Source organism: Streptopelia decaocto (assembly GCF_964273445.1).
Source record: "Streptopelia decaocto genome assembly, chromosome: 12".
NCBI lineage: Eukaryota > Metazoa > Chordata > Aves > Columbiformes > Columbidae > Streptopelia > Streptopelia decaocto.
In genome coordinates, this window is record NC_138667.1 from 19297488 (window position 1) to 19320236 (window position 22749).

At 49.2% G+C, this 22749-nt stretch overlaps 1 long non-coding RNA gene across 1 annotated transcript; it reads left to right on the plus strand.

Moving 5' to 3' along the window:
- Positions 1 to 16970: 16970 nt before the first annotated feature.
- Positions 16971 to 22096, plus strand: LOC309445016. Its single transcript, XR_014185204.1, has 3 exons — positions 16971 to 17129; positions 18807 to 18942; positions 21961 to 22096. It is a non-coding gene; the product is annotated as an uncharacterized lncRNA (long non-coding RNA).
- Positions 22097 to 22749: the final 653 nt, after the last annotated feature.

Consider the following 22749-nt stretch of genomic DNA (forward strand, 5'->3'; position numbering starts at 1 on the left):
TTGTTATATAAATGGATGAGTAATGTCACCTGAGCAAAGTCGGTATTGGGTGTTACTAGGAGTTCAGGACGCGGTTCCATTAACTCGCTGCTGGGCACAAGTTTGGTGAGTCCAAGGGGCGGCCGTGCCGGCCCAGATCTCCCCAGGGCGCGGGGGGATCCCGGGGGGCTCGTCCCCCCTGGGTGTCACAGCTGTGGGAGCCCGTGGTGAGAACGGAGCTGCTCTGGTTCCCCTGCCCCCGAGGCTCAGTTTGCTGCAGCGCTTCTGTGTCACAACCTCACAAGAGTTTGTTCCTATTTTATCAAGAAAGCAGACGGAGCTTTTCAATGTTACCCATTTCCTCAGCTACTGCAGCAACGCGTTCCTGCCCCGAGCACTGCGCAGAGAAAGGCTCTTGCTATGCCAGGTAATGTATCGAGAGAAACTGGGTTTTAGCTAATTTAGTTTTTACTTTAGGTTTTTTTTTTTTATTTAAAAATTAAAATTAATGTTTAAAATTAATTTATTTAAAATCATTATTATTTATTATTAAAATTATATTAAATAATTATTAAAATAGCATTTATTTAAATTAAATTTATTTAAATTAAAATATTTTTTTTTTTTTTATGTATTTTTTTAAATTTAGTTTTTCTTTAGCTAATGTGCAGACCAGTGGGAGTGACTCAAAGCTCTCATCTTTGCCCTCTATCCCCCGGTCTTCTGTCAGCAGTTTTAATTGTGAGTTCAGTTCTCTTGTAAGCAACTGGAGAGGTCGCTGCTGTGCGGTTCACGAGTTGCTCCGGCTCATTTTGGACCTATGGGCCAAGAAGCAGCGGATGGTGCAGCTCCAGTGCTGCCACCTCATCAGCACAGGCCTGGACAGGTACAGGGCTGAAAACATCCCGTTAAATCGTGGGGCCTCGGCCACCTCTAGGGAGCAGTGTAGGGGAAAGGGACCTGGGGGTCCTGGGGACAGCAGGGTGACCATGAGCCAGCACTGGGCCCTTGTGGCCAGGAAGCCAATGGGACCTGGGGTGGGTTAGAAGGGGGTGGTCAGTAGGTCAGAGAGGTTCTCCTGCCCCTCTGCTCTGCCCTGGGGAGACCACACTGGGAATCTTGTGTCCAGCTGTGGCCCCTCAGTTCCAGCAGGACAGGGAACTGCTGCAGAGAGTCCAGCGCAGCCACCAAGATGCTGCAGGGAGTGGAGCATCTCCCGTGTGAGGAAAGGCTGAGGGAGCTGGGGCTCTGGAGCTGGACAAGAGGACACTGAGGGGGGACTCATTGCTGGGGATCAGTATGGAAAGGGGCAGTGTCAGGAGGATGGAGCCAGGCTCTTCTCAGTGACAACCAGGGACAGGACAAGGGCCAATGGGTGCAAACTGGAACACAGGAGGTTCCACTGAAAGATGAGAAGAAACTTGTTCCCAGTGAGGGTGGCAGAGCCTGGCCCAGGCTGCCCAGGGGGGTTGTGGAGTCTCCTTCTGTGCAGACATTCCAACCCGCCTGGACACCTTCCTGTGTAACCTCATCTGGGTGTTCCTGCTCCATGGGGGGATTGACCTGGATGAGCTTTCCAGGGCCCTCAAACCCCTGACACTCTGGGATTCTGGGATTCTGTGGTCGGGCGGTTTGTGCGCTGGCCATGGGGCTCACCCACCACCTTCTCTTGACACTGTCATATTTGGGATGGTGGATGTTGGAGGCACTAATCCGAAATGTTTTTAAAGGTGCTATAAACTCCATGGTGAGAATATGAATAAAGTTCTAGCTAAGTATTGGCAAATTCAGTCTTGAAAATGTCTCTCAAATATGGATTACTTTTCATTCTTCTTGGCCCACGCTGACACTGGATGATAATTTTGAAAGCAGTGCTGCTCAGATTGTAGCAGCGCGTCAGTGAGCAGAAATCAAGTAAAATCTGATGTGTTCTCTGCTAACAGTGTCCTGTAAAAAGTGAAGCCTCGTGAACTCTTTAAAGGGGTCGTGAATGTCTTGCTGAGTATCGTTATCCAAATAAGCCATAAGAGCTCTGTGATATATCTGCGAAAATCTGGAGTATAAACTTTGAGGTCAAACTTTAAAATTCCACCTTACCTGGGTGGCCTTTGGTTTTGGTTGTTTTGGTGGGTTTTTTCCTTGCAGTTATAAGCTATTTAACAGCCATCTGTTAATTCCCAGCGGAGAACTTCACAGCGGGGCCGTGGAGGCACCTCTGCCGGGTGCCCCCACCCGTCCCGGGTGGTCTGGGGCCCTTCTGCTCCCTTCCCGCTCACGGAAGGTTGGGAGGTCCTGCCCCGCGTGATGTCCCTGTGCTGTGAAACCCCCGTGGCGGGGAGGGCGGATCAGGGGCCGCCTGGCGCTGGTTTGGGAGAGGCCGAGGAGCATTCTTGGGTTGCAGGTACGAGCTGAACCTGTGGTGGGTTGGGGTTTGCCCGGCGTGTTGCCAGAGCTCGGGACTTCGCTTTGTGGTGTTACCTGAGGAGCCCTGGGCTGCTGTCGCTCCTATCTGCTGATCGCATCTGGTAACCGGGCGATGGGAAAGGGTTTGTGCTTGGAAATAAGGTGATGGGGTGTGCGAGGTCCCGCAGTGCCCTGTGCTGGGGAGCAGGGTTTTACCAGCCAGCTGCCCCGGTTTGTGCTACACGCTGGTTTGTTCTGAGCAGCAGCGCGCTTGCTGGCTTCGGCACAGCATCCTTTCTCAAGATGATTGGAGGGGACGAGTGCTTAACAGAGAACTACAAATCATTTTTATGAGATACTTTTAAAACCCGTGCCTGAAGATAGGCTGCAGAGGCTGGGCCGTGACACTGGCAAGAAGGGTTGGTGTTGGTGGCTCCCCCGGCTCTGGTTTTCCCAGCAGAGTGCGGTTCTCCGGCCTCGTCTGTCACCCCGAGGAGGCGGCTGTGTGTCCAGGAGGCGGCTGTGTGTCCAGGAGGCGGCTGTGTGTCCAGGAGGCGGCTGCGTGTCTGTCCTTGCTCGCACCAGTTGCTCTCGTGTTTCCGTGCACGCGGGGAAATCACTCTTGGCTTTTCTGCTGCGTCAGCACCGTGAGGTCGCAGCTTCGCGGCAGAGCTGCTCCTGGAGAAAGGCTCCCGATCCACCCTGCAGCTCAGCCTGGGCTGGCCGGCCAGGGCAGAGCTGTGTTGCTGAGCTTAATTGGATAGAAATGCTCATTAGTCAAATGAATCAATGGCAGGTGTGACTGAAAGAGGGGTGGGGGGGAGAGCAGCGAGATGGGTGTTTGTTGGCTGAGCAGATGTTTGGGCCGGTTGTTAGCACTGCCCAGCCTGGAGCTTTCTCCTCAGTGGTGCGGAGCTGAGTTTTTGCTTGACTTTGCTGAACGGGACGTCTGCTGCAGTGGGTTTTTTCTTCCCCGGTGCCCGGTCTCCATTTACCTCAGCAAACCAGGTGCCTCCCGCGGGCGGGTGCAGCGGGGACGTGGCGCTGAAACCCCAGCGCGGCCGGGGTGTGCGGCGGAGCAGCGGGGATGCAGCGTGAGTCCTCAAACCCGCGGCTCAGCTCGGGCCAGCCCCTCGGAGGAATCTCAGATCGCCGGTCACAGCTTTAGGGATAGTTCTGGGGCTCAGGTGGGAGCAGCCTCGGAGGAGCTCGGCCAGCAGCTGCTGGGGAGGAGGCGGCAGCACGTGTCCCCTCACACCCAGCCCCACAAACCAGAGCTGCCAGGGGCAAAACTTGGCTTTACCCTCAACTTCTTAATGACTGAGGCTGCGTGTGGCTGTTGGCTGCTAACTCGGACCTGACCAGACCAGAGGGAGGCAACAGAAAGGCTGATGCTGGGTCCTCGCACACCCATGACGTGCTCTGAGGGCTCAGGAGGTGATGGGACTGGGACCTGTGACGGTCCAGCCGAGGTTTGGTGTCCCTGTCCTTTGAGCTGGTTTCCAAGCGTGGCTGCTTCCTGTCAGCTGCACGGGGCTGTTAGCCATGTCAGGAACCATATCATCCTGGCCTCTTTCCCCACCTCCATGGCAGGAGCTTTCCCGCCAAGAGTTGTCCCTGTTGTCCCCATGGATCAGAGTTTTCCGCTGTCTTTCTGAGCTCCTTCACCACCAACACCCACCACGCCGAGCCCTCATCCCCAGCACAGCGCCACCTCCTCCCCGGCTCCCTCTTCCACCTTGAAACAACACAATTCTGGGGCCGATCTCAGCCGGGCCCGCTGGGGATGGCGCACGCTCTGCGCTGCCCGCCGCTGCCCCGCCAGCGCCGCGCAGCTGCCCCCGGAGCCGCCGCGGTGCGCTCAACAGCCTCCAGGAGGATCGGAAACCGCAACTTCCCCTTGCAGAGAAGCGCGAGGGGTTTATTTGTGGAGCTTTATCCTTGGCACTCACTGGAGGGGCTCCACAAACAGCAGGGGCTCTGCGTGCCAACAGGAGCAGATAATGGAGGGGGCGAGCGCCCGCTCCGGGGAGATGTTTCCCCTCGGCGAAACGTTCCCACGGCGTGTTTGCTCAGCCCCACGCGGTGCTGGTGTGGGAACGGTTTCCCGCACGGGCAGTGTGAGCGGCCCCTGCCCCACGCGCAGGAGCCGGCCCGGCCGCCCTTTCACCTGGGACGGCTCTGGTGCTGAAGGACGAGCAGCTTTCCTTGTCCCAGCGATTGAAAGGATCGCCATTTCATCTTTTCTTTGGCACAAACCAGTGCAAATAAGCTGAGATGCATTTGTATCTCTTGCCTATTTTTTTTCTACCATAAAAAAATTTGTATTTTCTTTTTTTTCTTTGAAGGAGCTCTTTGAAGGTTTTGTTTTCATTTCTGAACACATCATGCTCAGAAGAAAGCTCGTGTTTCGTTTTTTTCCATGCAGGCTGGCGTTCCCATGTTGGAGGAGCAGCTGAGCGGGGACTCGGGCTTTGCTGGTGGTGCCGGTTCCCTCCGACCATGGAGCGCCCAGGGAGCCCCCTCGGCAGCAAAGGCTGCTCCCGGGTTCTCTCTCCTGCTGCTGTCGGATTGCCCTAATTTATGTTCAATTAAGTGTATTTTTCCACCTCGAATCCTTGGGTTGGTTTCTTGTTAGAAAAGTGGGCTTGTCTGGAAAGCACATGTTGAGCGGTGGGATGCACGGGCTCAGCCAAGCGCCCCGGCGGTTTTTCTGGGGGTGCTCAGCCCTGGCCTGGTGGCGTCTCCTCAGACAGGAGGTTTAGGGGATGCTCTGGGCAGCAGCGCTTGGAAACAGCGGGAGCTTTGTCGGTGTCAGTCGGGGCTGCCCCAGCTCTTGGGACCAAGGCACAGCTGCTCTCACTTGGGAATCAGAGCGCAGTCTTGTGCCAGTTCATTACATCTTGCAAATGGGAAAGTTTTTGAAGGATGGATGTGTTCATGATAAGAAATAAAGGCTAGAGTCATGTAGTCCTTTAGGGTTTCATGAGCAATTCAGTGTCTTAGGGTTTCAGGAACCTGTGTACTTCTTTATTTTTTGAATGATTGAGCTGGTATTCTCAAGCAGCAAGAATGAAGCTGCTGTGAACACTTATGCTTTGGATGTTTTGTTGTTGGTTTTCGTTTGGTTGTTTTTTTGACGACAGAGCAGTGTGTGTAACTGTCCCACACGGCTGTACCTTTGGTGACGCGGTTTCTTTGTGGATGGCTGTGGGGAGCAGCGCAAAGTTTGTTGTCCTCCCCGGCTCCAGAGTGAGCGCCCACGGGGCCTCAGGCTGGAGATGTGAAGGGGGTTGTCTCCGGGCTGGGAAAGGGCCGATGCACACCCTGCCCATACTGACATCACCGAATCACAGAATCCCAGAGTGTCAGGGGTTGAAGGGACCTGGAAAGCTCATCCAGTGCAATCCCCCCATGGAGCAGGAACACCCAGCTGAGGTTACACAGGAAGGTGTCCAGGCGGGTTGGAATGTCTGCACAGAAGGAGACTCCACAACCCCCTGGGCAGCCTGGGCCAGGCTCTGCCACCCTCACCCCAAACAAGTTTCTTCTCATCTTTCAGTGGAACCTCCTGTGTTCCAGTTTGCACCCATTGCCCCTTGTCCTGTCACTGGTTGTCACCAGAAGAGCCTGGCTCCATCCTCCTGACACTGCCCCTTTCCATCTTGATCCCCAGGAATGAGTCCCCCCTCAGTGTCCTCTTGTCCAGCTCCAGAGCCCCAGCTCCCTCAGCCTTTCCTCACACGGGAGATGCTCCACTCCCTGCAGCATCTTGGTGGCTGCGCTGGACTCTCTGCAGCAGTTCCCTGTCCTGCTGGAACTGAGGGGCCACAACTGGACACAAGATTCCAGGTGTGGTCTCCCCAGGGCAGAGCAGAGGGGCAGGAGAACCTCTCTGACCTACTGACCACCCCCTTCTAACCCACCCCAGGTCCCATTGGCTTCCTGGCCACAAGGGCCCAGTGCTGGCTCATGGTCACCCTGCTGTCCCCAGGACACCCATTTTTAATTTTTAACCACACTTGTGGTACTGAACAGCTCTCGGGTGGAGAAGCTGATCTGTTGGCCTGGGCCCCATCTTACCTGTGGAGAGATGCTCCTCCAGCCGATGCCTGACCCTTCTCGTGCAGCGCTCATTGTTTTCTGCAGGTAAAGAGTCATAGAGACAAAAGGTCACAAAAGAATTCAAAGTGATATCTTCTGTGTTTTTTTATTGTTTTTTAATAGCTTTACTGAAATGAATCTATTGCTAAGGAAGTTAACTCATGGAAAAGACGTTTCTCTAATACGGTTGGTGGAATTCCCATATATTTTGTTTAAAACGAAAAAAACAGTTGTAGAGAGATTTCAGGCTGTGGCTCAGGCGGCAGGAAATCCTGCGGGCAGTAGGGCTGCTGCCTTCACGCAACTCCCTGAGCTGCGCGTTTTTGTCCTGAGAGAGCTTCATTTTCCCACAGGAGCCACCTGCTTCACGTGGAAAGCGACTTACAGGGCCGAGTTCTCAGCGGTTTTCCAAGAGCAGAGTCCAGATTCATGCCCTCGACATCCGTGTTTTTACAGCACCAACCACAATATCCCATTGGATGAAGATCAAGGCCTCAGGCCTTATTTTTCAAGGTGTGTACTGGTCTGGGCTCTGGATTTCTGACAGCCAGAAGCTTCCAGGCTGAATTAAACACCACAGCATTGCCGGCCGTGGGATCGTAGAGCGTGTTTGTGCAGGACACAGACGTTCCTCTGCCCGGGAGCAGGGCGGTGTCACGGGCTCTGTTCCGCCCATCCTGGGAGCCACGGGGAGCCACAGGACCCACTTCTCCTAAAGAAAGAGCATGGGTACGATGTGAACAATAAATTCAGGAAAGATTCACTTCTCCAGCCCACCCCCAGCGCTTTTCCCGCAGGAGCACAGCGCTGCCCGAGCGCGCCGCCCCGCAGGGAGCGGCACCGTGTGCCAGGCACAGGCTGCATTGCTTAGCGCACCGTTCACACGGGCTGGAGCATCAGTGCGGTTTAAAACGCGCCCTCGGGGATGCTGAAACTGCCTTTTGCCTGCTCTTCGTGGCTCGATGGGCTTTTGTTGTGATCCCGGCGCAGGCTGCTCGGTCACTCTTCTAAGCTCCAGCTCTTCCCTGGATACTTTAAAAGCATTTGTGCTGTGTTCTGTGGTACTGAAACAGGACACGGCTCCAACGTTAATCATTTACATACCAGGAAAAAGTACTGCTAGGAGAGACAGCGTCTCCATGGACTGCTGTATGTCTTCTACAGAAATGCTTTTTATTTTCAAGTGAAGACTTTTATTTACAAGAAGTTAGAATTTGAGACATCAAATGACAAAACTGAGCAGTAATTACCCCTATCTATAGCTGACATCCTCTTTGCACACCTGGTTGGGGCTGAGTCCAGCTGCTATAACAGGATGAAGGATTTATTTGAATCTAGATCTCTCTTCATTTGTTTGAACTCACTTTCCCTGGGTGTTTCTGCTATCATTAAATATGTGGGGTGTGCCCACTAAAAACTGTCAGCACTGGCTGAAATAGTTAATTTTTATCCTTAGATAATCCTTAGCATTTAGATTTTTTCAGAAAACATTCTAACCACTAATTTAACATGGCAAAATCACAACTGAACCAAGGAGAGATTCCATGGCATTTTCAACGTGGTTTATGCATCTCTGCACCACGTTATTGGATGTATCCAATTAGGCATTAGAAATGACCGCCTTCTGTCTCTGATAATGACTTAATGGTGCTCCGCTGCCCGAGCACCATCAGCGCTGTGGGGACAGGGTTTAGTTACGGCTGCATCTGGAAAGGTTTGGAGTCCGACCGCCCTCTCTCCCGGGTCGTCCTTCCTCGTGTCTGGTTGCGGCTGTGAAGCCGGAGCAGCCCTCGTGGTCGGGTAATCCAGGAATGCAGGTTCTTGTCTGTGGGATTTCTGGTATCGGCACAACGAAGCTTCTCGCCAGCAGATGAACCTGATGATCTTGCAGGTTTTTCCTGTCTAAACATGCCGGTTCTGATGAGTTTTGCGTGTGTCCGTGTCGCGGGAGAGTCGTTTAGGGTTCTGCTCACTGCAGAACCATGTTTAGATTTCTTAAAAAGAAGCGTGACTTAAAAGAGTTGGGTGGCAGGTTCACTCTATTATTTACTGCATGGGGGAGATGTACCGAGCCGAATGCTGTGACCTTCTCTCCAGGTGCCTGTACCTGTTCACGAAGCCAACATTCAGGCATCTTCCCTCCCTGATAACTGTTCACTGTGTCCTGGGGCTCCAGAGACAAACTCTCGGCTGAGGCCGTACCCTCATGGTGCAAACGTTCCGGGTTCTTCTCCCTTTGATAACTGTTCACTCCCGAGTCTGTATTTTAGAAGTCCGGCAGCAAACTTTCAAGTGAGGCCTGATAACCGTATGCAGAGCAGACTTTCAGGAGACAAATTTCTTAGAAAATAACAAATTTAATGGAGCAGAATAGCAGAAGGGCTGGCTCGAGCTGGGTACCTGCGCAGACGTCCCACCAAGCATAGAAAACTACGAACTTTTCTGCCTTTACAGACCATTCACGCCATGATTCAGTCCAACAGCAATGTTTCAGCTCTAGGTCCTCTTGCTCCTCATTGGATCCTCTCTCTCTGTTTCCGTGTGGGCCTTTGTTTTGTTCAGTTATAGACACTGGTTTTGGTCCATAGCCTTGCAGATACTCTTTTGTCTGAATGAATCCTTCCTTCCCAGCGAAGTGCAAAATCTTATCTTATCTTTTAAGTGTTCAATGTAGTTTGCAGTTGCTTTTAGTAAATGCGAGCAGAACTTTACAGCTTAAAATTTTAGCAAATTCAGTCTACCAGGTAACATGAAGCAAAGAGTATATTAAAAATCATACAACCTTGTATCTCTAAATAATTAATTACATTCATTATGCATCTACTTAAGCTGAATGATTAATATTGAACTTGAACTGGGCTCATCCACTGACCTGTGAGCAGTAAAACCATTGCCATACAGCTCACTTATTTAGCAGGGAGAGCACAAAGCGGCTCATCCAGGCTGTCGTATTTATAGAAAGAAGTGGTTGACGCATAGTCAAACTGCACACAGTGGGAAAGGTCTGCACGGGACTCCCTGTGCCCACATGTTACCGGTGTTCAGTGGCCATTCTGCTTCCCCGTGGGTCTCCTGGCAGGAGTTCTTGGCCTGGCTGTGGCTCAGGCCCTTCCCTCCTCCAGAGCCTGGGCCGAACTGCTCTGGTGTGGCTGGGGGGTCAGAGCATCGCCGCAGGCTGCGCTGCTCCCCCGCGCACACCCCACCCCGCACTGCGGCGGCTCCTCGGAGGTGGCGGGGGGAGAATTGATTGAGAAAAGGCGCTTGGAGAACTCGACACACGTGCCGTTGGCTCCAAATCCTCCGGGCTGGTTTGGCAAGCGACGGGCAAAGACACCCCGTCGGCTCCTCCTCAGCGCTCGTAGGCAGCCGTTTATCTCGGCACATGCTCCTGGCTGGCTCGTGAGCCCTTGTCACGCTTTGCTGCCGATGCCATGAGACTCAGGCTGTGAAAGGAAAAGTCCAAACCACCAGAATTTGGATTCAAACACAAACATTTCCCTCTTGAATGACATTGTGCTGAACGAGGAAGAGAGACGTGGGGAAGTGGCCAGGGTGGTGTTGCCCCAAACCTCTGCTTCCCCTTGGGTGGGAGACAAAATGGTTTTATTGGCTTTGCATGTGGACCCTCAGTTTTGTAGAGAGGTGTAGATGGGCAGGGAGCCCTTGGTGCACACTCTGGCTGTGAGCTGCCAAGGACCTTAGTACTCCCTGATCCCCATCCTGCTGCTTCTCAGTGTGGTACCTCGTCCCTCTTTGCAGCCCCTGTCCATTTAATCCTGGCCTAGGCCCAGCCTGCAGACAAAAGAGGGGTTCAGAGAGGGCACGAGGATGGGAAGAGCAGCACAGCAGCAGCCCTCTGGTCTGCCACAAGTGCTGGTGGCAGGGGAAGTTTGCTTTGCAGAGGTGCAAAGAAGTGAGCCGTTGTGCTTAGCAAGGGAAGGCTGGAGAAAGCCACCTTCTCCTGGAATGGCGCCACTGGTGGCAGAAGTGACGGTGAAGAAATGAAAATGCTGTTGCTGGGCTCAGCATTAGAGCTTGTGCTCTGGGCTGCGTGGAGCTGAGCCAGCGCTCCTGGCCACCCCCGTCTGCTCACATCTTATTTGGGAAATGGAAGTGAGGAGGAGCTGGTGGAGGGACAGCAGCAGAGAGGGAAGGGACCCTTTTGCCCTCCTCTGCCATTTTGGCTCTAGGACCCGGTAGCTGTTGGCTGGGGAGCCCACCCAGGGCTGTGCTCTCTGGTGTACGTCCCATGCGAGGAGGTGACGCTGGCACAGATGAGCTGTCTCACTGCAAGCCCAGGACACAGCTCTGCCAGGAGGGAGCTCTCCTGGCTGTGCAGACACTGTGGGCAGCAGCCTATCCCCAGGAGAGCCGGCGGGGATGTGTTCAACAGGGGCCTGAGCCGTCTCACCCCGCTCTGCGGGGCCACGCTGAACACCGACCCCTCCTCCGGGATCGGCCTCTGCCCGCGCGCGAAGGGAGGGACGCCGCACCGCGCCGCGGAACCGCAGACTGCCGCCAGCACCCTGGGGTGGATCGAGCGGCTGCGAAGCGCGGGAGGGCGGCGAGGAGACAGCCTCTGGTCAGCGGTGGCTCCGGGCGCTGGACGTGCGTCAGAGCCGAGGCCGAGCCCTGGGGAGCCGCCTCCGTATCGCCCGTCCAGAGACGCCCTGCGCAGGACAGACGATGCTTTGCTCGCTAATCACATTTCAGGACATATAATCCTTACTTCACACTTTTTCCCAGACAATATCTTTCCATATAATCTTAATGATTCCTGCTGCAATAACAAATAGGCAGCCCTGAGAATAACTTCACACTTAATTGCTCGTGCCAAGAATCTCACCACTTGGCCCTTCTTTGGGTGTTTTCCCTCCAATCCATCTGCACAAACAGAAGTGGGCCAGTTCTGTGCCTCAGGAATGAGGAGATAAAAAGGCAATAATTTATTTTTCCACCAAAGCTAGAAGTATTTTATAGAATTTGCTAAAGTTTTTGTTTCAGGAAATTTCATCATGTCTCCAGGAAAAAAAAAAAAGCACCTAATTGGCCTCAGATTTTCTACCTCCCTTTTCATTTTTGTAATATGAGGAGGTCTAGGTCATCTCAAGGTCACTGCAGTTAGTGTTGCTTTAGTGCACCTCTGTGGATACCTCATTTCTGCAGCAGTTTTTCCTTTAAAAACAGCCCCAGCCTGCTGCTGTAACAGCCACTTTCTTTGGCAACCATTTGCATTCCTTTAGCATATGGAAATATTTTTGAAAACACATACCAGTGTATGCCGCTTATAGGTGAAACTCTCCATCAGAAATGGGGCAAATGCTTCTGAGCTATTCCAATGTTGTTGAAGAAAAACAAGAGTAAATCCCTCAGCTTTGAACAGAAAGCTGCCATTTCCCATTATCTAGTTTGGAATCTTAGTTAATGTCAGAATGAAATGCTGGTGGTTATCAAATTAATACAAATGTTTTGCTTGGGAAAAATCTGATTTTACCACCCTCCCAAGCCTTCCTGCTGTCCTGGCGCGTTGGCCTGCGCAGCTCCGGCTGCGGAGCTCCTTCCAGCCTGGGTTTAGCTTGATCTTCTGATCTCAGCAAAGCTGTGCACTACAAATCTTTCACCTTAGAAAAAATGATGTGGTATCTTGAAAACGGAGCAAATGATGAGTTTGTATGTGCTGTAGAAACACAGTTTTTTTTAAAAAAATGTGTGTACCTGAATGGCCAGATTTTTCTGAGCAGATAAGGCCAAAAAAGAATGGGAGAAAGGAGGTGCCATCCCTGTTCATTGCAGCGTGGATGAAAAGAGCAGTTTACATGGTGGATAAAGTGTGTGGCCGGCTCAGCGCGTTGTGTTAACCCCTGTGCCAGCACTGTCCGCAGCTCTCCTGGGTGGGATCAGCTTAGGCTGGACTTACTGGGTGTTTTGATTGTACATTTATGGCAAAGCCGATGCGCTCTACAAGTACCCCCATGTTATCCCCATCTGGTTTTGTCTCTTTGTGCTGCTGGTGTCAAAAAAATGACACCAATTTGCAAATGGAAGGCCCAAAAGCAAGTAAGAATTGGGGGGGAGAGCCTGCAGGCATAATGACGGAGCGGGCGCTGCCGCACAGACGTGCTCCCTGGTCCCACACTCAACACACCTTTTCAATTTTCCAGTAATGCTGAGGAAGGACAAACCGCCCAACTCTGGGGGAGAAGAGAGAGATGGAGAGGACCAGGTGGCCGTGGAGCATCTTCTCAAGCATCGAAAGACTGGGTGGAAATGCGGAGCAGCTCAAAGGGCAGGGCAGGCAGCTGCAAGTTGATTCACTTCACCATCGCACGCACTTGCCAAATTCATGGGGGCAGCTGTGGGACTAAGATGCTGGGAAAGGACCTTCAAAGGTGGGTGATGCTGTGCCAGGGAGTTTAATCACAAGGAGGACTTGGAAAAGGGTTGGTGTGGAAGTGGTTGTGTTCCCACAGGAGGTTTGTTTCATGTTTTAGGCAAGCATGTGGTTAAGCAGAGCGCCAGGCTGGATCCTGGTACTGAGGTATCTGTGTATTTATTTGTTTAAAAACCAATCTGCACTGCAGATTAGATCTCTTGCTGCAGAAGCACTGGTCCTCACTTCTTCCCAGCTCTGATTTCAGGTCACATTTCTGGAAATGTGACAAAGCCACAGGTTTGGGTGCGCATGAGTATGCGTTGTTCACCTTGAAAACAACATTTTCTTTTTACTAGCAGCATCCTTACTGCTCTGTGAAAAAGGTACTGTGTGCCCACTGCCAGTGATGCCTTAGAATAAAGCTGTACTGGCCTGAAAAGCAAGAGAGGTCAAGCTTTGCTATGCTGAAGATCACATTTCAGCAGACGGAAAGGCCATAAATGCCTGCACTGGTTGCCTTGACAGGGGTTGGAAAGAAAATTGGAATGGAGGGAGCAAAATCATATATTCAGGGCAAGAGCAGCAATGGAAGCAATACCAAAGTTAGCCCTGCATGAGCAGCAAGGCAAATAGCACTGCTGAAGAGTGAATTAACTTTTCCTCCAAAGCTGGGCTCACTGGGCCGGGTTTGCTGCGAGTCGGGCTGCGGCAGCTGTGGGGACGCGCTCGCGTGTCTCCTCACAGCACCTTGCGCTTTCAAGCTACTTTGGAAGATTTCGGTGAGCAGAACGTGGCTTTCCAGAACAGGGGGAGCACAGGAAATCTGCATCGTGGTTTATTTCTGTGAGAGAAATGCTCTTGGTACCATTAGTGGGCAAGAAAACAGACAAGATGCCCTCTTGAGTGTCCTCTTGGTGTAATTGCTGGGGTGCATGCAATTCCAAAACACAGCTATTCGCAGTTTTGTGTCCACATATATGAACAGATTTCTTGCTTGTACTGTGTTTGTGTTTTCGCTACTGCCCCTTCTGAATATTTACATATCTGAGGTCTTCTTACTTTGTATGAACCCTGGGGAAAATATTAAGCCTGCAGGTGTTTTGCAATAGAAATGTTGCATTTTAGGTATGATGGGGCCCTGTTTAACGCAACTGCAGGATGTAAAGCTGTGGACAAACTGCCCTGAATCACCCAGTTACGTTTAGTTGCAACGGCAAGCAACACCATCAAAAAAGTACAACAAGGACCCATCATCTGTGCTGGAGGTTTGGTATTTTTCCTGCATTTCATTTGCAGTGCATAGTAATTTTGTGTGCCTGAGAGAGGGAAAGCCCATATAGATACTGCATGTGGCTAAGAAACCTCAGAGCAGCCTTGTTTCTTAGGGAACAATGGGTTAGAACAGAACAACTGCTTTTTCACATGTTCCTTTTTCGCCTGTTCTGTGGTTGCTGTTAATCTGCAATGTACCTGTGCCAGTAGCAGCAGTAGCAGGAGATAAAGAAAGGAAGTGTGTGCTGTGAGCAGAACCCGATAGAAATAGAGGTAGCCTGAAATGTCATAATTTTTTCTTTATTCCTAATTCCAGTGTTAGTATAAATTGCCCCAATGGATCACCACATTATTTAGGATCTTAACATTTAACCCTGTTTTTATCCATTGCAGTTTAAAACCTGTCTTCTTCTGCCTCCTTGATTCACAATCGGAGCTAATGCATTCGCGTTTCAGTGATGGCAAGCAACTCTTCTTTAACAGCTTTCTACAGGTGGAAGACTTGTACTGAATTTGGCTTCGTTGGGTTATTTCCTCGGTATAAACTCCGCTGTGACAGCGTTTCAGATGCAGCCACAGTGCGGGTGAGGAAGCGCTGGAGCTGAGGCAAAGGTTCTTGCTGAGGGGCCCTTATTCCACAACCATACACAGAGGAGAATTTTGTAGCTGTTATTGCCGGGCTTAAGTTCTCTCTCTCACGACAAGACACGTGCCCTAATATCTGTTGGCAAGCTGGGGATCCAAAATGAAACACCATTCTGTATGACCTCTTTACAGCTGTATACGTGCTGGTGCTGATCCATCTGTGCTTCAGGCCAGGTGCCACTTGGGGAACACTGGGAGGGGAGCCCAGCTGGAAAACAAGGTTCCAGAGCAACACGTTCCCACTGATGATCTGGGATGAGATCTTTCACCCTCAAGGTTTCGTTTTTTCTCCTGCATCTGACGAGCACTGTGAGACAACAGCAAACCTGCAGCCAGGTTATGAGCTTCCAGGGGTTAGTTCCAACAGAGCTCAGCACTCATTTAGGGACCCAGTTGGATGGCTGTGTTTTCAAAGGGGCTCCGTACACCTGGTGTCACACGCTTTTGGAAATCGGAGCTGTGTACAGGGCTGAATTTAAGCGAATTGTGCCCCACCTGTGGTTGCTGAGGGGTCTGAATACTGCACGTGTCCTTCCGGGTGGTATGGGACCCCTGTACCCAGTGGTTTTCTGGAGAGCGTATTGTAGTTTGTTTGCACCCTCTGCTTCTTTCTTACCACATTTTGCCATATTAGGCAAACAGAACTGGCAAATATGCCAGTAACAAATACCGTATTTTTTTTCTGTTGATGGGTTTCCTGCAAAGGCCCGTTTCTAAGACTCTGCTTGTCAGAACTGGCTGAACACCCCATACCAAGGTATGTCAGCTTGCAGAGCATCAGTGAATTATTTGCCGTGACGAGCCTTTGGCTATTTACCGCGAATTATGTAGAGCAAGTGATTAATCATGCAGGTTGGGTGCTTTTGTTTTGTTTTGCTTTTTAACTCCACAGCCGGATAACTGAAACAAGAGGAGTGAAATGAGGAAATTCAAGTTGCCACATCAAGCCTTCCAGCGCGAGCACTAGAGCCAACACACATTCATGTGAGAGCTGGCGAGACTTTTTACTTCTTCCACTACCGCTGTGACATTTTGGCAATTCCTGAGCCCATTGCCGAGCTTTTAACTTGTCCCATGTGACACAATCCAAATAGGCTGGGCCATGCTCCCTCTCAGTTACTGCAGTGATACAACAGCCTTCCAGATGATATTCCTCTTTAAGGAAAATCAATACTTTTTTGTGCAAGAACTTAATGGAATGGATACGTGTCCTTTCTGCTCAGCCAGTGCTGCGGTGTAGTGTGAGAAGAGCATCAGCATCCATGTGAACAACAGGGCCGGCAGGGTTCAAGGTAAATGGGGACACAACTCTAAGGCAAGTTTTATTTTACCTTGTTATCCTGACATAGTTAAAGGTTTTTACAACTGTCACCTGCGCCAAACCAGTGGTTTTAATTCTCCGTCTTTGAGGAGAGTTCAACACAAATTCAACCCAATTCCCAATAATAAAATCCCCCGTGGGAGCAGGAACATGTTGATTAGGAAGTGTGTATGTTGTCATATGGGCTGCCAGCATGGGAATTGTTCTCAGTGGAGCCCCTCTGGCTGTCCAGATCACTGGCAGGACGGGATGCTCTGCTTTGGCTGGCTGCGGAGCGAGCAAACCGCCTTGTCAAACTGGACAATCTGGGGACTAGTTTGAACTGAAATGTTACTTGTGCATACAATATGAAAACAACTGACTTAAAGCATGTGGTGCAGTGACCGAGAGCCCACAGCTGGGTAAAACTAGCAGACATACATAGCTGAAGTTGCTCTTGCTCTCTTTGGATTTATATTCCGTATATAATCAGTTTTCATTACCTAGCTCCTTCTTAGCAGCATTCCCAAGCCTATTGCTTATAGAAAGTCCATGAGCGCCTTCAAAACCAACCTCTTCCAAATGTATATCCTCCAACTTTGCCTGGGGATAAAGATTCCCTGCCTCTTGGAGCAGACATGGGGATTTTTTTGTCCTTGTTTTAAACTCACAGGGAAAGATTTTGAAAAATGTCATATGATTTAGTAAATCACAGTGGTTGAAGATTAATTTAGAGTCATTGTTGAACTACTTTGCAACCCAGATATTGAATTTCAAGCAGCTCAAGCCGGATCACAAGATAAAAATGTTTAAAATGATTAGTTGTTTTTGAAATATTTTACTTATGATATCTTCTATTACCTCTTTATACTGTCATTAACAGAATAAAAACCACGTTCAACTGCAGCTGTGAGCCTGGGCAGCAGGTACAAACCAGAAGACAGAAAGAGACCGTCAGTGCTTTGATAAGCCTGGAACCCTGAGACAGAGTAAGAAAAGGAGCAGAGACACTGACACATGCAAATTCGTTTAATGGCCCTGGCAGTTCTTCAGGTACATTCACGTCAATTTATACCTGGGTCTTTCACCACTTTTTAAATCTAAGTTTGTTTGTTGCACTCTTCCATTGCACAGTTCTGAATTGTGTGGGGTTTTTTTTAATGCTTCCTTCCTTCTAACGCTTGTAATGCTCTGCTTGGCTTTTGAGTGGTCAGAAAGATTTGGACTACTTGTCTGGGTGGTTTCCTTGATAGGGAGGAAGAGTGGAGTCTGTTTCCAAAATCCCTCTTATTCGTAAATTATTTACACCCTTGGACAGGATTTTGATGGCAAAGCTGATGCTAATAGCAGGTGCAGATCTATTTTCAGAGCTCCAGCAAGATCAGCACTGTCTCTCAGCACCTCTAGCCAACAGCGGTCGATTCTCTGCCCAGAGCATCCCATGACACTGCGATTTGGAGTCCTAACTCTTCCCCAGCACAAAACGGGGCCCCACTGCAGAGAACATGAGCTTGGCATGCAGCTTGGAAATCATTTCTCTCCCATATATTCAGCCACCTGGCTCAGCTGTCAATTGAGTAGGTCGTTCTCCTCACTTATTTTTGGGGCCGGTCCAACTGAGGTTGTCTTGCTGACAAAGAGAGCGCAGGGGTCCCTCTGTGCCCATCGCACTTGAAAGGAACGGCTGTGTTTTGGCAGACCAGGCACATCTCCTCTCTCCCCAGTGAAGCCACTTGCTTGTAAGGAGCATGTGAGTGCAGGCACGTTACACAAGTGTCCTGTCCCAGTAGCACATCCCCTTGGGAGCTTTCAAATCTGCTTTCAGAATTTTACCTGGAAGTGGAAAGTCATGTAAAATTCCAAAGAAAGGAGAAAGTATCACTATTTCTTGAAAATGAAATCAAACGTAATCGCTTATCCATATCTTTTTGGCTAGTCCTGCTCCATCGCTTTATCACGTTGGCTTATGCATATCCGCTGCTGTTGTTAATGTGATGTTGTCAAGAATACAAGCCTTCCTTTGGGGAAACGGGCTTGCTTTGTTAACTTGTCTTCTCCCTTTTGGCTTGGCTGTGAAGTCATAAAATAAAATCACATGCGCAAAAAAAGCTCTTTAAAATTTCATTTGCTGCACAAAACGAGGAGTTCAGTGATATTCCTGCTGAAATAGAAGGGGCAGAGGGCTGCGAAATTTATTGTGACTATTTTAAGCAGCTGGTGAAACGTGAATGTTTACCAGGATGAACCATTTTACAGAGGTTTAGCTTCTTCAGTTTGCCCCCAAAGACAACCAGAAAAAAACCAAAATATTAAATTATGAATATATTCTTAAGGTTAGTATAAAGAATAAAACTGGCAAGATGAAATCTGGCCTCTCCGGGGCGGGGGGGCCCTCCTATCCCCTGTCTGATTCCAGTGATCTGCATGAAGCAAGGGTCCTTATGTTGGGGATTGCACAACTTTCGTGGTGTTACATGCAATTACCTTTTACTGCCTAGACAAACTATCAGAGCATTAACCTGAGGTTTTCCATGTAATGTTCCAGATGCATGTCCCCCCTGAAAAGGCCCATAATTCAGCTTATTTATAGCTGAACAAAAAACAATGCCTCCAAATAGAAGTCAAAGTTCACAGGGATTGGCTAGTACAGCATTTTAAAGCCTAGTTCTCAGCAGGTTATAGGGCTGGGGAGAGGCCATAATAGGATATTGAAAAGTTTTTCTTTTTCAGGCTTGGCAATAAATTCCTTGACATCCTGTTGTAATTTAATGAGCTGGTAGAGATTGCTGTATTGCATTAGCTCCTGACCAGCCTCTATGCAGCCCAGGTCTGCTGTCCACCTACCTGCAATGCCGGAGTTAAACAGGTAGGTGTTTGACTCATCTACCTGTGAGGAAGGAGATTGTCGAAGCAACCTACAAACTGCCCATCTGGCGTGGTATTTTAGTGCCACGAGGGACTGTCTCAGATCCTTTGAAACACCCGGTCTGAATTTTGAAGTGCAGTGCCAGTCCACACATAGAAACATGGGTGTGGAAGCCAAAACCAAAAATGTGAGCAGGAGCTCACTGTCCAGGTTACATCAGTTGTCCCATCTGTGGACTCATATCAACATGATGTTGCAGCCCATGGTGACCTGTAAACAGAGCCGCTGCAACATCTCACCTGTATGAACTGGTTTTGCATCTGTTTGGTTAAAAAAGCACCTTCCATGCCTTCTCTGGGTGTTTTATGTGCTGCTTTCCTCATGCAAAGTAAACAAGTAAGTGGACAGAAGGGGAATTTTCTATGTGGTAGTTATATACATAACAAAAATGGACATACAACCTGTCATCTGTTTCTTTTTCCCAATGAACTACAAAATCAACACACACAAATATGTTTATGTGAACAGGCCAGAAAAACAGCTGGTTCATCAAATAAAAAGGGGCATGCTTGGCTCTGCTAGGCCAAGTGTTCTACTGGATCCTATGTATTTATAAAGTGAGAAAAGTAGAGCATATTTGAAAATGCAGGTGTATAAATATTTCTGCCAGACCTGTTGGAGTATTTGAAGTCTCCCCCAAGCCGCTGCTCTGACTCACCACTTTCCGGCGTGTGGGGAACGCTGCCTTGTGGCTGTGGATCCTGGAGACACCATCAGCTGCGACTCGGGGGCCGGGGCTGCGTTGGCCCAAGGGGGTTTTGCCCGCGGAGCGTGGGAGGACACCCCCGGTCTGACCTCATCCCGGCTGTAGCAGCATGACGGAGCTGGGGCCGAGCAGCGAGCGGAGGTTGGGGTGGAAGCTTCACCCAGGCTGGGAGCAGGAGGTTGACTCTGTGGAGGTGCCTGAGGCGGCCGTGGAGCTGACCGCTTGTTTCCTTGGCCTGCCATCCGTGGAAGAACGCCGCAACTTAACTGCCAACATGGAAAAACCGTCTCAGTTCTCAAGTCTAAACTTCAAAGCCAGTCATTATATTTAATGTTACAAACCCCCTAATAATCCCGAGGAGGAGGGAGAGTGGAGCAACAGCATTGGCACACTGACACAAACTGCAGACGCAGTGCAAATATTATATTAGATACTTCCCAGCTATGACTTCCTCTGGGGTGCTGTCACTGCTGCGTATGGAAAAGTAAATCCTCTCGTAATAAGCCTCCTCAGCACACACGTCCACACGCGCCCAGGCACGCACCTGCGAGATCTCTGTCCGCTACAGAGCAGCCCCGTGGTTTATCTAGGCTGCAGCCAGCCAGCACAGCCTGATAAGCTTATACAAAATAAGTTTTCCAATATTTCATCTCCTTCTCTGTATGTAGATAGAATGTCCACAACTGCATAAAATAATCATTAGTAGCTTTTCATCAGTTATTAGTTAAACAAGGCTTCTGTGTGGCAAGTTTGACAAAGTAATGAAAAACATTTTGAGCCAAAGGGACAGAAGGAAGTGTAAGATAGAATAAGTAAAATTTGAATAAGTAGAATAAGTGTAAGTAGAATTTGAAATCGCAGAAATGTTTAATAGCCTGAAGCTCTAAAGCCAGTTGAGCATTGTCAGACAAGCATCATCGACTTTGTCTTCAAAGAACATCTAGCAGTTGTTGTGCCCAGCTAAATTTTGCAGGGAAACTCAAAGAGGAAGAAAAGGACCCCACAAGTTGGTTGTAATATGAATGCTATTCCACAGTTAAAGAAAAATATTTTAAGCTACAAAGCTGATGATAAACTCTCCTGCCAGCACTATAAGTGTTACATTTCTCCTGAACCCTGGTGTCAGTTTTACTTAGAAGATGAGAGCTTTCCCTGTCTGCCAGTTTGGTGATTGCTCTGCCTCAACCCTGGTACTAAAAGGCCAGTTTAACAGGTTTTTGGTATTCCTGAGTGTAAAATTAAGTCTGCGTGCAAGCACATCCTAGCTGAAGAGCTGAGAAGGAGCTTCAGCTTTGGAAAAATAATGTTTAAGACATAATCTTTATGGAAAACTGTGGCACAACTCCTGCTTCTTTCAATAGGAGCTGGGCTCTGCCCATGGCATTTCAGCTAAATGGTCTGTAAATCGCCTTGGACTGAACATTGATTTAGAAATTTGAAAATCTTGTTTCTTTAGTTCGCAGTGAAGGAGCTCCCTAGTGCGAACAATGAAATATTTTAGCCTGGATAAAGGAAACCATAAATTTTACCTTTCTTGTTATAAATGTGAGCTGAAGAAATCACACATGGGTGTTATACCATTAGAATTACCTAACTTAGAGTTTATTTTCCTTATTATATTATTAGAATTTTATAATTTTAATGAACTCTATATATGTCTTAGAAGGGCTCACTCACCTTCCACTGGCTCTCAACAATGGTTTAATGCAGCCCCGAGCTGGATGTGTTCCCAGTCGCCTCTCCCTCGCCCATCAGGACGCTGATGAAAGCCACTAGATGTCACTGCTATATTGCACTAATAAAGTTAAAATAATATTTTTCTGGCAATAAATGTCCTGACTCATAAGGAAGTTGGGTTATAAAAGCCGCGGATAGTTTGGATTCCTTCCAGTTAAAAAACAAAACAAAACTTCTTTTTTTTTTTTTTTTTTTTTTTACTAAAAATATTGGATCCGAGTTCAAAACAGTCATTTAACAAATAACGTTGACTTGTATTTTAAAAGGAAAAATACTTTGAAGTTAATACCAAGAAAAGAAACACAGTCTGTGGCTCTGTGAACTGAGATGATGGGAAAAAATTATATCTGAAGGTCTACAGTGCTAAAGACGAGGCTTGACTAAATGTAGGGCTGGGGACATTCAGGAATACTCATATTCTCTCGCTCAGCCAGAAAGCGAGGCAAAAGGCCAGTGAAATAATAGTAATAGCAGCAATAATATTGTATATTTATACGGTGCCTTTCATCTCGCAGGTTTCCAGGCTGCAGTGTCTCGCTGCCGGCAGATGCCATAATCACCGGACCCACCCTTGGCGCGGCTGCGGCAGCCGACGCACCGCACGGCAGGACCCGCCGCTCCCGCGCCAGCCGCCGGGAGCGCGGTTCTGAACCAGGGGAAGTGTATTGGAATGGACCAGCTCCACGTTTGTCTCTACTGCTGGCGCTGCTTCAAGTTCTCTCATCTGTTTCTGCCGGAGGGGAGGGTGTTTTGGCTCTGTTTGGTTTGGTTTAAGGCTTGGGTTATTGAAAAATTGGCAGGTGAGCTCAACTTTTCAACCCTTCCCGGGAAGAAATTTAGAGTGTCTCAAGTAGCCACATGATTACACCTTATCGTTACCTAACTGAATCCTTACAGTTTTCCTTTGATATTGCTTAGGGAAGAACCAGCCAGATTTGACTTACACTGCCACGGGGAATGAAGGTGGAAGATGCAGATAATGTCCTAAATTCTAACAAGAAAATGCTCAACTTGAGGTAGGCCCTCCCTTCTCTGTCTAGGGAAGCTCTTTTTGAAGATGAAGAATGCGAGGTTCCTTGGAGATGAGATGGAATAGGATGAGGTAGGGTGGAAGGGGAGGAGTATTTTTGCCCTGTGTGAATCCTTTGCCTTTTGTCCATCACTAAGTGATCTGGTCATCCTCATGCAATTTGGTAACCAGCATTTTAGGACGGATGTGAGAGCACATATTAGGAGGGCACCCAGTTTTGGCAATGTAGGATCCTGTCTCCACTCAAGTCTTGATTTTGCTGTCACAGTAGAAT